This window comes from Etheostoma cragini, chromosome 16, assembly GCF_013103735.1.
Source record: "Etheostoma cragini isolate CJK2018 chromosome 16, CSU_Ecrag_1.0, whole genome shotgun sequence".
In the NCBI taxonomy this organism is placed as follows: Eukaryota; Metazoa; Chordata; class Actinopteri; order Perciformes; family Percidae; genus Etheostoma; species Etheostoma cragini.
The window spans coordinates 21385537-21397550 of NC_048422.1; the positions used below are offsets into that span (position 1 = coordinate 21385537).

General features: G+C 34.0%; 1 long non-coding RNA gene across 1 annotated transcript in view; it reads right to left on the bottom strand.

The window, feature by feature from the left end:
- Nucleotides 1–10059, bottom strand: part of LOC117959816 — a 23574-nt gene extending 13515 nt beyond the window's left edge. The window contains exon 1 of the long non-coding RNA XR_004660008.1: nucleotides 9936–10059. This is a non-coding gene — a long non-coding RNA (uncharacterized LOC117959816). The remainder of the gene's footprint in view (nucleotides 1–9935) is intronic.
- Nucleotides 10060–12014: the final 1955 nt, after the last annotated feature.

Consider the following 12014-nt stretch of genomic DNA (forward strand, 5'->3'; position numbering starts at 1 on the left):
AAAAAAGTGATAAAAAAATCATAGTATAGCATGTTGAAATAAGTCATTGTATAGTAAGTCAACAAAAAGTGATAAAAAGTCATAGGATAGTATGTTGAAATGAGTGATAAAAAGTAATAGTATAGTATGTCGAAAAAAGTGATAAAAAGTCATAGTATAGGATGTCGGAAAAAGTCATAGTATAGTATTTCGAAAAAAGTGATAAAAAGTCATAGTATAGTATGACAAAAAAAGTGATAAAAAAATCATAGTATAGCATGTTGAAATAAGTCATGGTATAGTATGTCAAAAAAAGTCATAGTATAGTATTTCGAAAAAGTGATAAAAACTCATGGTACAGAATGTCGGAAAAAGTCATTGTATAGTAAGTCAACAAAAAGTGATAAAAAAGCCATAGGATAGTATGTCGAAATGAGTGATAAAAAGTCATAGTATAGTATGTCGAAAAAAGTGATTTAAAAAAGCCATAGTATGTCGAAATAAGTGATAAAAAGTCATAGCATAGTATGTTGGAAAAATTCGTAGTATGTCGAAAAAAGGAATAAAAAGTCATAGTATAGAATGACGAAAAAAGTGATGAAAAGTCATAGTATAGTATGTCAAAAAAAGTGATGAAAAGTCATAGTATAGTATGTTGAAAAAAATGATAAAAAAGCCATAGTATTGCATGTTGAAATAAGTGGTGAAAAATTGTGATAAAAAGTCATAGTGTAGTATGTCGAAAAAAGTGATAAAACGGCACAGTATAATATATCGATAAAAGTGACAAAAAAGTAATAGTATAGTATGTCACACTATGTGATGAAAAGTCATAGTATAGAATGTCGAAAAAAGTCATAGTATAGTATGTCGAAATAAGTGATAAAATAAAGCCATGGTATAGTATGTCGAAATCACTGATAAAAAGTCAAACTATGTCAAAAAAAGTGCTAAAAAAGTCATAGTATAGTAAGTCGAAATAAGTGATAAAAAAGCCATTGTATGGTATGTCCAAAATAAGTGATAAAAAGTCATAGTATAGTAAGTTGAAATAAGTGATAAAAAAGCCATTTTATAGTATGTCGAAATAAGTGATAAAGTAATAGTATAGTATGTCGAAAAAAATGATAAAAAATACATAGTATAGTATGTCGAAATAAGTGATAAAAAGTAATAGTATAGTATGTCAAAAAAAATGATAAAAAAGACATAGTATAGTATGTCGAAAAAAGTAACAAAAAAGTAATAGTATAGTATGTCACAATATGTGATGAAAAGCCATAGTATAGTATGTCAAAAAAGCCATAAGAGAGTATGTTGAATACGTGATAAAAATAAGCCATGGTATAGTATGTTGAAATAAATGATAAAAAGTCATATTATAGTCTTTTGGAAAAAGTCATAGTATGTCAAAAAAAGTGATAAAAACGTCATAGTATAGTATGTCGCAAAAAGGGATGAAAAGTAATAGTATAGTATGTCAAAAAAGGGATAAAAAGTCATAGTATAGTATGTCGAAATAAGTGACAAAAAAAAGCCATGGTATAGTATGTCAAAAAAGTCATAGTATAGTACGTCAAAATAAGTGATAAAAAAGCCATTGTATGGTATGTCAAAATAAGTGATGAAAAAGCCATAGTATAGTATGTCGAAAAAGTGATAAACAGTCATTGTATAGTTTGTTGGAAAAAGTCATAGTATGGTATGTCGAAATAAGTGATAAAAAAGTCATAGTATAGTATGTCAAAATAAGTGATGAAAAGTCATAGTATAGTATGACAAAAAAAGTGATAAAAAAAAGTAATAGTATAGTATGTCAAAATAAGTGATGAAAAGTCATAGTATACAATGTTGAAATAAGTGATAAAAAAGTAATAGTATAGTATGTCAAAAAAAGCAACAAAAAAGTCATGGTATAGTATGTCAAAAAAACTGATAAAAAGTCATAGTATAGTATGTCAAAAAAAGTCATGGTATAGTATGTCGAAAAAAGTGATAAAAACGTCACAGTATGTTGAAAAAAAGCGACAAAAAAGTCCTAGTATAGTATGTCAAAATAAGTGATGAAAAGTCCTAGTATAGTATGTCCTAGTATAGTATGTCAAAATAAGTGATGAAAAGTCATAGTACAGTATGTCGAAATAAGTAAAAAAAAAGGAATAGTATAGTATGTCAAAAATATGATAACAAGTCATGGTATAGTATGTCGGAAAAGGCATAGTATAGTAAGTCAAAAAAAGTGATAAAAAAGCCATATATAGTATGTCAAAATAAGTGATAAAAAGTCATAGTATAATATGTCAACTAAAGTGATAAAAAAATATTTAATAATAGTATAGTATGTCAAAAAAAGTGTCAAAAAAGTAATAGTATAGTATGTTGATAAAAGCGATAAAATCGTCATAGTATAGTATGTCAGAAAAAGTAGTAGTATGTTGATAAAAGCGATAAAAAGTCATAGTATAGTATGTCGAAATAAGTGAAAAAAAGGAATAGTATTGTATGTCAAAAAAATTATAAAAAGTCATGGTATAGTATGTCGGAAAAAGGCAAAGTATAGTAAGTCGAAAAAAGTGATAAAAAAAGCCATAGGATAGTATGTCGAAATAAAGAAGAGGAAAGAGAAAATAATTTGTCAAAAAAGCGATAAGTCATAGTATATTATGTCAACAAAAGTAATAAAAAATACATAGTATATTCAATTCAATTTTATTTATAGTATCAATTCATAACAAGAGTTATCTCAAGACACTATACAGATAGACCACACTCCAGAATTTACAAGAACCCAACAGTTCTAGTAGTCTCCTCCAGAGCAAGCAACAGTGCGACAGTGGCGAGGAAATTAATTGGCAATATTATGTCATTAAACTCATAATATAGTATGTAGAACAAAAGTGATAAAAAGTAATAGTATAGTATGTCACAATAAGCCATAAAAAGTCATAGTATATTATGTCAAAAAAGCGAGAAAAAAGTAATAGTATAGTATGTCGAAAAAAGCAATACAGAACCTTTTAAGAATTCATAGTGTAGTATGTTGAAAAAAGTGATAAAAAAATCATGGTACAGTATGTCGAAAAAAAGGGGTGAAAAAATCATGTTGTATTATTTCAAAATAAGTCATGGTATAGTTTGTCGGAAAAAGTCATAGTATGTCAAAATAAGTGATCAAACAGTCATACTATAGTATGTTGGACAAAAATTGATAAAGTCAGAGTATAGTCTGTCAAAATGAGTCACCTAGTACATGTTTTTTGATGGTGGGGGGAATCAGCAGCACCCGGAGGATGGAGAACATACAAAGTCCACACAGAAAGGCCCGGAACAACCTGGATTTGAACCCAAAGCCTTCTTGTTGTGAGGCCACAGTGTTAACCATTGGGCATGGTATGTTTATAAGGTGATAAAAAGTATTGTGTAGTATGTCGAAAGAGAGGATCAAACTATCATAGAATAGGATGTCAAAAAAGTAACAAAAAGAGTCATAATATAACATGTCAATGAAAGTCATAGCATATTATCTCGAAAATGTTGGAAAAAAGTAACAAAAAAGTTATAGTATAGCATGTCCTAAAAACGTCATAAAGTCATGTCATAAATAAAAGTATATGATGCCATAAATGTTTAAAAACGTTCACAGTATAGTAGGTTGTAAAAAAAGTCACGCTATAATATAAATAAAATGTCTCAACCATTAATAATCCAAAAAACAAAGCCTCCTCATGACAAAGTGTAATAGCCTTTTTGTTAATGTTCTATCATTACAGGCTAGTTTAGTGTACGATTGTGGATTATTTTTTACAGCTCTCATAATTGATTAATGGTAATAATCTACAGGGAATATTTAATGACAGGGATTTGTGATGGTTTAGAGTTCAGATGAGGACAGATACAATGAGTAGAGTCATTATCAGGCAAATCCTACATAAAAATTATACAGTACTTTAGCCTATATAAGCCAGCATGCTTGAAGCACAGTCATCTGTCATCTAATGCAACTCAACATACTAAAAATTCCCATTATGGTAAATGTACATTTGACTTTACTACCCTTCACTTTCTGGTCCTTTAAGAGGAGTAATTCTTCAGATGCAGACTGTAATGTGGCCACACGGATTACAGAGCTGTAAAGGATGAGGTTTAAAGATATGGCAACAAGACAGACAGATACAGACCGCTTATCTTTAAAAAAAACTGATACTGGGAGCACAGGGTCTGGCATTGTATAGCAACCTGTTGATAATTAACGAATATATCTGAAGTATTGATGAGCACCTCTCAGAAAGTGATCTCAGGGAAGCAATGACGGACCAATGTCCATCAATCGTTGCCCTAAAAAGTATTACCAATCTTTGCATGATGAGTTAGTCCCTTTATAAAAGAAATGTTTTAGCAATAAGCTGCATTTCCAGAAATAAAATGTCATTGTGCTTTTTTTCTGTCAAGTGGTTTGAACTATTTTCTCTCTTTTAACAGTCATCATGACAATCTAAAATCTAAATGATCTTCTATCATTCTTCATAGCGCTGCCTTGATGTGTGTATTTGAATCACACTTCAAGACACTGAAACATCAAACATCACCAAACACCAACACCATAAAAGTTCCATTGTTAATCTTTTTAGATTACAGATATAAACAAATCTGTTTAGCATGTTCTACGAAGTAGGTGTATTGTTCTATCCAGACAACTTTGATTAGCAACAAAACTTAGAATCTGAAACATGGGCCGATGTACGAAGACACATTCTGGGTTAGATAACTCAGGAAACCTGCTTCCCAGAATAGGGCCAAGTAGCCTTTAAGTAAAGACTTTGGCTTCAACTAAAAGCAATTACAGTAAAAACAAACTGGGAATGTCAGTTTTGTCCCCACTTAGACATCCGTCCCCAGTCTGTACCAAAATACATAGAGGGCAGACCCAAACATACTGCTTCCTGTTGACTAGCCCAGTGTCCAGTCCAACATGTGTTCACACTGGAAAGCCTCTCATGTCTGAACTCTGAGAGAAACCATTAACGACCACAAGCGTCCATACTTCCACAAAGCATGTCTCAAATGAAATAAGACGACTTTAGTACCTAGTCACATGCCGCTGAGTGCTTCTCACCTGTGGCTGCTCGGCAGAAGTGTGCACACTGTAAATACTGAAATTGTTAATCAATAATCCAAGCCATTATCCTGACTAGGCGACTCTTGCCGGAGAAATATGTGGTGTCTGAAAGCATGTAGTCAATCTTGATTGTAATCATTTTAACTGGTGATAGAGGTAACCGCAGTTCTTTGAACCTATGTAGCCAGGTCAAAACCTTTAAGTCAAAATAATTGCAATATATGACTCAAGAAGTTACTTAGTTAATTAGTTAGTTAGGATTGTGTCATATCATACCTGAAGAGGTTTCTTTTAACTGATTATTTCCTGATTAGTCATTCATATTTTATAGAGATACTGTACATATAAGGGGTTTAAGGCTAAGTTTTAAACGCCAAAAGGTTGCAGACCAAGTGGAATGTAAATCAATAATGCTGCCTCCAGACAATGGTCAAAGAACAAGCTGGGGCGATTATCTAATAGCTAAATATGTAATATGGATCTCAATAATTGACGAGGAAGAGTCCACCAGGATGCAATGACATCAGCTCTGATTAGTAAAAGTGTGTGGATGGATGGAAGTCGAAGTGCTGAGAGCACACCAGGCCATAAATTCTGATTTCATTACGGCTTAATTTATAAACTGGTCCGTCAGGTCACAACACAAACAGCAAGAACAACAGAATCTCCCGAGTGGGTCTCTGGGGGAACATTAAGCAGGGGTCCAGATAGACTACACTTGACCCCAAAGTCCAGTTGTTTGACTATAGTAGACCTAAGAACAGGCATTTCAGGCGTTTCTACATGAAATGTAGACTTGACCTACATAGGCTACTGCTTTTACTGATACAATCATCTTATGGATGCAAAACATGATGAAGTGGTATTTTTTCTTCGTTATATTGATCAGAAAATGATCAGTAATGAAAGTGTCACTATATGAAGTGACACTATGTGAATGAGGGCACAGCAGAAAGATGGCGGAACCTCTTGTTCAGGGTTTTCATGTGTACTACCGTAGGTCTACGCTTTGCATCAGGTGTTAAAACCAGCTGTACCAAAACACCAAATTGAACTACTATTTAACGGGATTATGAGACGTTTAGAACGGGTCATGAGACTGGCTGAAATTAATATTGATGCCGTCAGATGGTTGCGCGGACAGACAGCTGTCGGAGCTCCGGTACAGCCTGGACTACGCAACTGGAGATCCCGTTAGCGCTAGCTTCCCAGCGGAGCGTTCACTTCCATTCAAAACGACGCAGTTTAGCGGTCTTATCAGCGGCAGAGGCATGTGTAAAATATATCAGCTGTGGATATATATAGAGGGAGGCTGGCTGCTGAGAATCAGACCTTTGGCGCTATCATTTTTTTTATATTTGGTATTTTTTGGGGGGCTAAAAACCTCTTTGGCGGGCGCCAAAACTTTCTCTATGCAGGAAAACCCTGGTCTGTTGAAGATGGTGTTTCTATTGTAGTTTTCCCCTCACTTGTTAGACCTTACTCCCCTCTTTAAAGCCGTGAACACAAGACTATAAAGAATCCATTAAAACTAATTAGTATCAAAACGTTCAATCAGATCTTTCACTAAGTAAAAAAAGCAAAACAATACACAGAAATACTCTGATAAAGTAAAAGCCCTGCAATTAAAATGTTACTGAAGCAAAAGTGGAATATAGTATGAGCCTTAAAAGCAGTAGCTGAATGTATATTAAAAAAATTATCAATTAGTTACCCTCTTTAATGTTACAGCTGGGCTTATTTTCTTACCATATACAGTAGATACAGCTGGGTAGCTTGTGAATTTTACTAATTTTACTATTGAATTATTTTTTCATTATTCACTGAATCTGCAAAATAACTTAAGCTATCAAACAAATGTAGTTAAAAAGGACAATATTTACCATGTATACTTGAGTAAAAGTATTAGGTAGAAAATAAAAAATACTCAAGTAAAGTACAATTACCTCGAAATTGTACTTAAGTAGCCTATTATATTTGAGTAAATGTAAACGTTGGAAATTTGTAACCTCGCTAAGTTGTCACAGATAAACTGACCTGCTGGAGGTGAAGGAGAAACTATTTTCATCTTCATGATGGTTGCTCTTGAAAAAGACATGCAAAGCCACAAACTGCTTCTCGGAGGCCAGTATTAGAGAAACTGTGTTTTGTGCAGTTTCAAAGAGGAAATATGTGAACATGGAGGATGGGGCTATTAGCCTTCAGTTTTCTTCTCTTCAATCTCTGCTCATTGTCTGCAATGGCCTTTAATGCTTTTGGTTGCTACAAATCACATGAGCATTCGCTAAAGCTTCCTTCTTTTTGTCATTTTTATTGGAAAGAATTTTGTTAAATTTGAGCCTGTTTTATTTATTCAAAGATGGGGATTAACAAACATTTCAAATGTCAAAGGCCACGGAGAAGCTGACCTTCGGGTTTGACAGTCAGGGGATTCATTGTGATGCTAATCCCGTTTTATCCAGTCACAACCTAAAATAAACCGAGCGCTCTGAAGAATGAGCTGTAATCCCCATCACCGAGCCATGTGTGCTCCTGTTCTGAGCCGGGATGTTATGTCACAGTCGAAGATGCAGAGCTAAATGAAATGACAGATATCATAAAGGGATTTGCAGAGTTGATTTGAAATGTTTTCCGCTACAAAGAAACAAACAAATGCATGTACACAAACCCACAGGAGCTGGAATGTACATACACACCTAAGCACAGAATAATGGAGAGAGAGTACATGTCAGAGGAATAGTTTAGAAAGCCAGGCTAACTGAGCCAGGATAGCTGGTTCCCTTTTTCCAGTCTTTGTGCTAAGCTAAGCTAACTTGCCGTAGCTTTACATGTACTGTACATGAGAGTGGTATGAATATTCTCATATAACTACTATTAGACCTTTCCTTTTAATAAAGTCATTGATAAAAACAAAAAGGAAAATGCAAAAGTAGAGATTTCTTTTTAGCAATGCAATATACCAAAGTACATGACCAAACAAACTATTTCAAATCTATTTACGTATATGACTTGTGTACATTCACTAATGTATAGGCTGTAGGAATTTGTTAGAATTTGATTTAAGGAGCTTTGGAACCAAAATGCCCATGAAAGTCCAGATAGCAACTTGATAAGGTGAAGAACTTGAGTTGTGATCTCGGTAGTATGTAGACTGCAAATGAAGCAGCTTGATCCAGTAATAGGTGAAGTTCTACATGCAGGTTTTAACATACATGAGCACAGCTACAATCCTCTTAGGTCGAGGTCCAACTTGATGTACAGCTGCAGCGATCTAATGAAATATATTCATCTTTAATGCTCTCATTGTAAAGCTAAAGGAGAAATGAACATGCACTGTAATGTGAAGGATTACAAGACCTCTTGATTTGGGCTAAAAAGGAGAGAAAATTACTGTATACAGAACAAAAAATATCAAAATTAGGTTCAACGCTCAAATAAATCAGTTAAATTTAGCTGTCAGCTCTACTTTCTTGGTTTTTAATCAGACATCTGGCCATTGGGTTTTTCGTGTAATTGCTGTGCTTTCTAAAATGGACAATACCATCAAATCTATACATTTGATGAAATCCTTAGTGATTAACCAAATGAGCTCTTTATGAAATAGAGATCCATTAGAGGGGATCACTCACCATCTTGATAGGTCATAAACCCCCACCCCCATGCATGTGGTGTGCATATACATGGGAGGCCACTGACCCTCTCTCATTTTCCACACTTTAATTTTAATGACACGTTGGATGGGTGCATTCATTGATTAAGCCCACAGATGTCAGGAGATGATCACAATGATTAATGATCATAATGGGGTATAATTTACCGCAATCACTCATGTTTATGTGTGTGACTCTACAGTATCGCGCCCATAAAAAGCTGTGCATTTTTAATGACATAATATAATATCCTACCAAGCCATTGCCTCATTGTAACTGTTGGATTAATGGAGGTGCAGTTATTGTAGATAATCAATAATTGATATTGTGAATCGAATAAAAATCTATACATATGTAAAGACTACAACCCGGTTAAGATAAAAAAATAATTTTTAAATGACCTCTATTTTTCATTTCAATTGTGTTGACTTCAGACGTCTCTCATCTTCTTAGTTTTTTTTTTAAGGTATTTTTTCTATTATTATTATTATTATTATTATTATTATTTTCTATTGTGAGTGTCACTTTGAATTTGTATTAAAAGACCACTAATTTTTTTTATTTAATTTTAGTTAAGATAAAATGCAATTTCAGTTGCACTTGTGATAAGAGGACACATCAGTTGTTTTGCACAGTCTATATAAATAAAAGGAATATTTGTCAAATGTCAGCATCTTATTCTATTAGGATAAATTGTGAGAAAATCTTATCATGAACTTTAAAGTGTGAATCATAAATCATGACTTTAGTGAATTGTTGAATCCCTAATTGATAGCAATATTCAAGTCAAATGAATTCATTGTTTTTCTACTTTTTGCCCCTAAAAGGTTTATAGGTTCTTAAGAGACCAGAGTTATAGTTAGTTAATGTTACATTGCTATTTCACATTTCAAGCACATTTATTCTACTAAAATTTTGAGGTAGTTGTACTTTTATTTATTTTTTTGCTATATTCTACCCCACTGTAACATTTTGGTAGCCTGAGGCTATTGTAGTTTTAATCCAATTTCAATCCAATCAAGTTTTGTATAGTAATTTTGAATGCATTACTTTTTGACTGCACAGTATCGGAGTAGGCTAATTCCTCCACCACTAGCTATACTTTCCACACTTTTATTTTTACAACTAAAAATAGTTTCCCACACAGTTTAACACGCAGGTGATAATCACACAGCAGGGCATGATGTTACCTGTTCTCTCCGTTTGTCTGCTGTCAATCTGGCTAGCTAAATCCAGTTTAGCCGCATTGTCCTCCTTTAAGAAAGATGCTTGAAATACTGAAAACCTGTTCTTGACACGCAGTAAGCAAACTTACATCTGATTAATTTTACCAGCGGGTTGGTGCGAAGTAAGGACGGGACACGGGAGACGTCTATCGTTAAATTGGTCTACCAATATCCTGCAGCTGGTGCGCACCGACATTTTAAATGACAATTTTCTTCAAAGGACAGTTTTTAAATATCTGTTGTAGGAGATGGCCACCGTTGTTAATGGTTACCTCAGTTAATGCCCTCTTTAAAAATACAAGAGACGGTTTTTAAATGCTTGTTGTGTAAGATAGTCACCGTTGTTAATGGTTACCTCAGTTAATATCTTCTTTAAAATACAAGAGACAGTCAAATTGCAGGTTGGCAACGGCCAACAACTGCTTTGAGCATGCGTAGTTCTTCCCACACAATAAGCGCTAGCATTGTTAGCATAATAGCACATAGACATACCTGTATATAGCATGCTATCGTTAGCATTTAGCTCAAAAGCAAGGCACAAGTAAAACCCAGCTAGCTTAGCTGACAGTTTTCCGTTCGGCCTGACTTTGTGTCACTAAACCTATACATAAGGTAATAGGATGAATACCAGTGCAGAATTTCATTTAACATTTTAGAGTTTTAAAGACAGAAACATGGTAAATAAAGATGTGACTAAAGCAAATAGTGATGAAGATTATATTTTGTGCCAAATGATTAATCAAATCATTCAGGCACTGAATTTGAGCATGTTCACTCAACATGCAAACTGATCAAATCTGACTAGTTTATTACCAGACGTAGAATTTAACTATTAGATACATTTATTCAAGTACACTTAGAATTTTGAGGTATTTGTACTTTACTTTAATATTTCCATTTTATGCTTCTCTATACTTCTTCTGCACTACATTTCTCTTGATAAATATACAACCATAGGCTATGGCAAATTTGACATTTCACTGTATTTCCATATTAATCAGAATAATGCTGCAATAGTTAACAATTAAAAAGTAATTATACTATATTTATTTGATGTAGTCCACAACTAGCTCTGTTGTAAATCTCACTGTACAAGACAGGGGTTTCTTTTGTCACAAAAAGAAAATTAAAATTATTAAAATTATATCTGCAGGCCTTAAATACAAAATTAAAGCATGTTATTAATGCCACAGTCATCTTTAATTTACAACATATGCATGAGGAACTCACTCAGCATTTAGAATGATCAGACTGAGCGTGAATGACCTATTTTTCAATTATGAATGTGTAACGGTGGAGTGGAAAGTAACGTGGAGCGCACTGACAGGGCCGTGAGCAGATGATTTAGATACATGTTCAAACAGTGCCAGGGACTCTGCACCCAAGAGTTGAGCCAATTCAAATATAGCACTCTTGGGGGGGAAAGGTTTCCTTGAAAAACATGATTAACGGCAGTCAAGCGTGTTTCAGCGAGGCAGCATGGCGTGACTAATACAAACAGGTTTTCTTAGGCAACAGAGTAACCTTTGCTCATATGGAAATCACATTTATTTTTGGGCTCCCGTTTGACCTCATGATCTAAAGTGCAGACTTCATGTTGATTTCTGAATATATTTTACACCCAGGTTCCCTTTGCTGCATGGTAACGTCTTGGAAAAACAGCACTTAACTAATAAGTAAAGTAAGTAAGTAACATACACAAACATTACCTCATAAAAGGTAATTTAACTGATTAGAAACCTGACTATGCAAAGGCAGACTTGTCTTTAGGCCGTTGCATCAGCAGGAGAGAGTTGGCTGTGTAAATTTGAGGCAGCGCTTTTGCAAACAATGATATAACACTGTGCAAACACTGCAAGTATCACAATGTGTAGCAACACCATGACAGTTCTGAGAACTGTTACCTAATTTTGGTTCACGTGTATTGAGGCATGTCCTTGTTGCACTGCAGCCTCACCTATGTATGCATTAGCCTATAGGAAGTATACAAGGGGTGTACAGCAGGTTGATACAGTTAGTTATACTTTCTAGTGTGGATAAAAT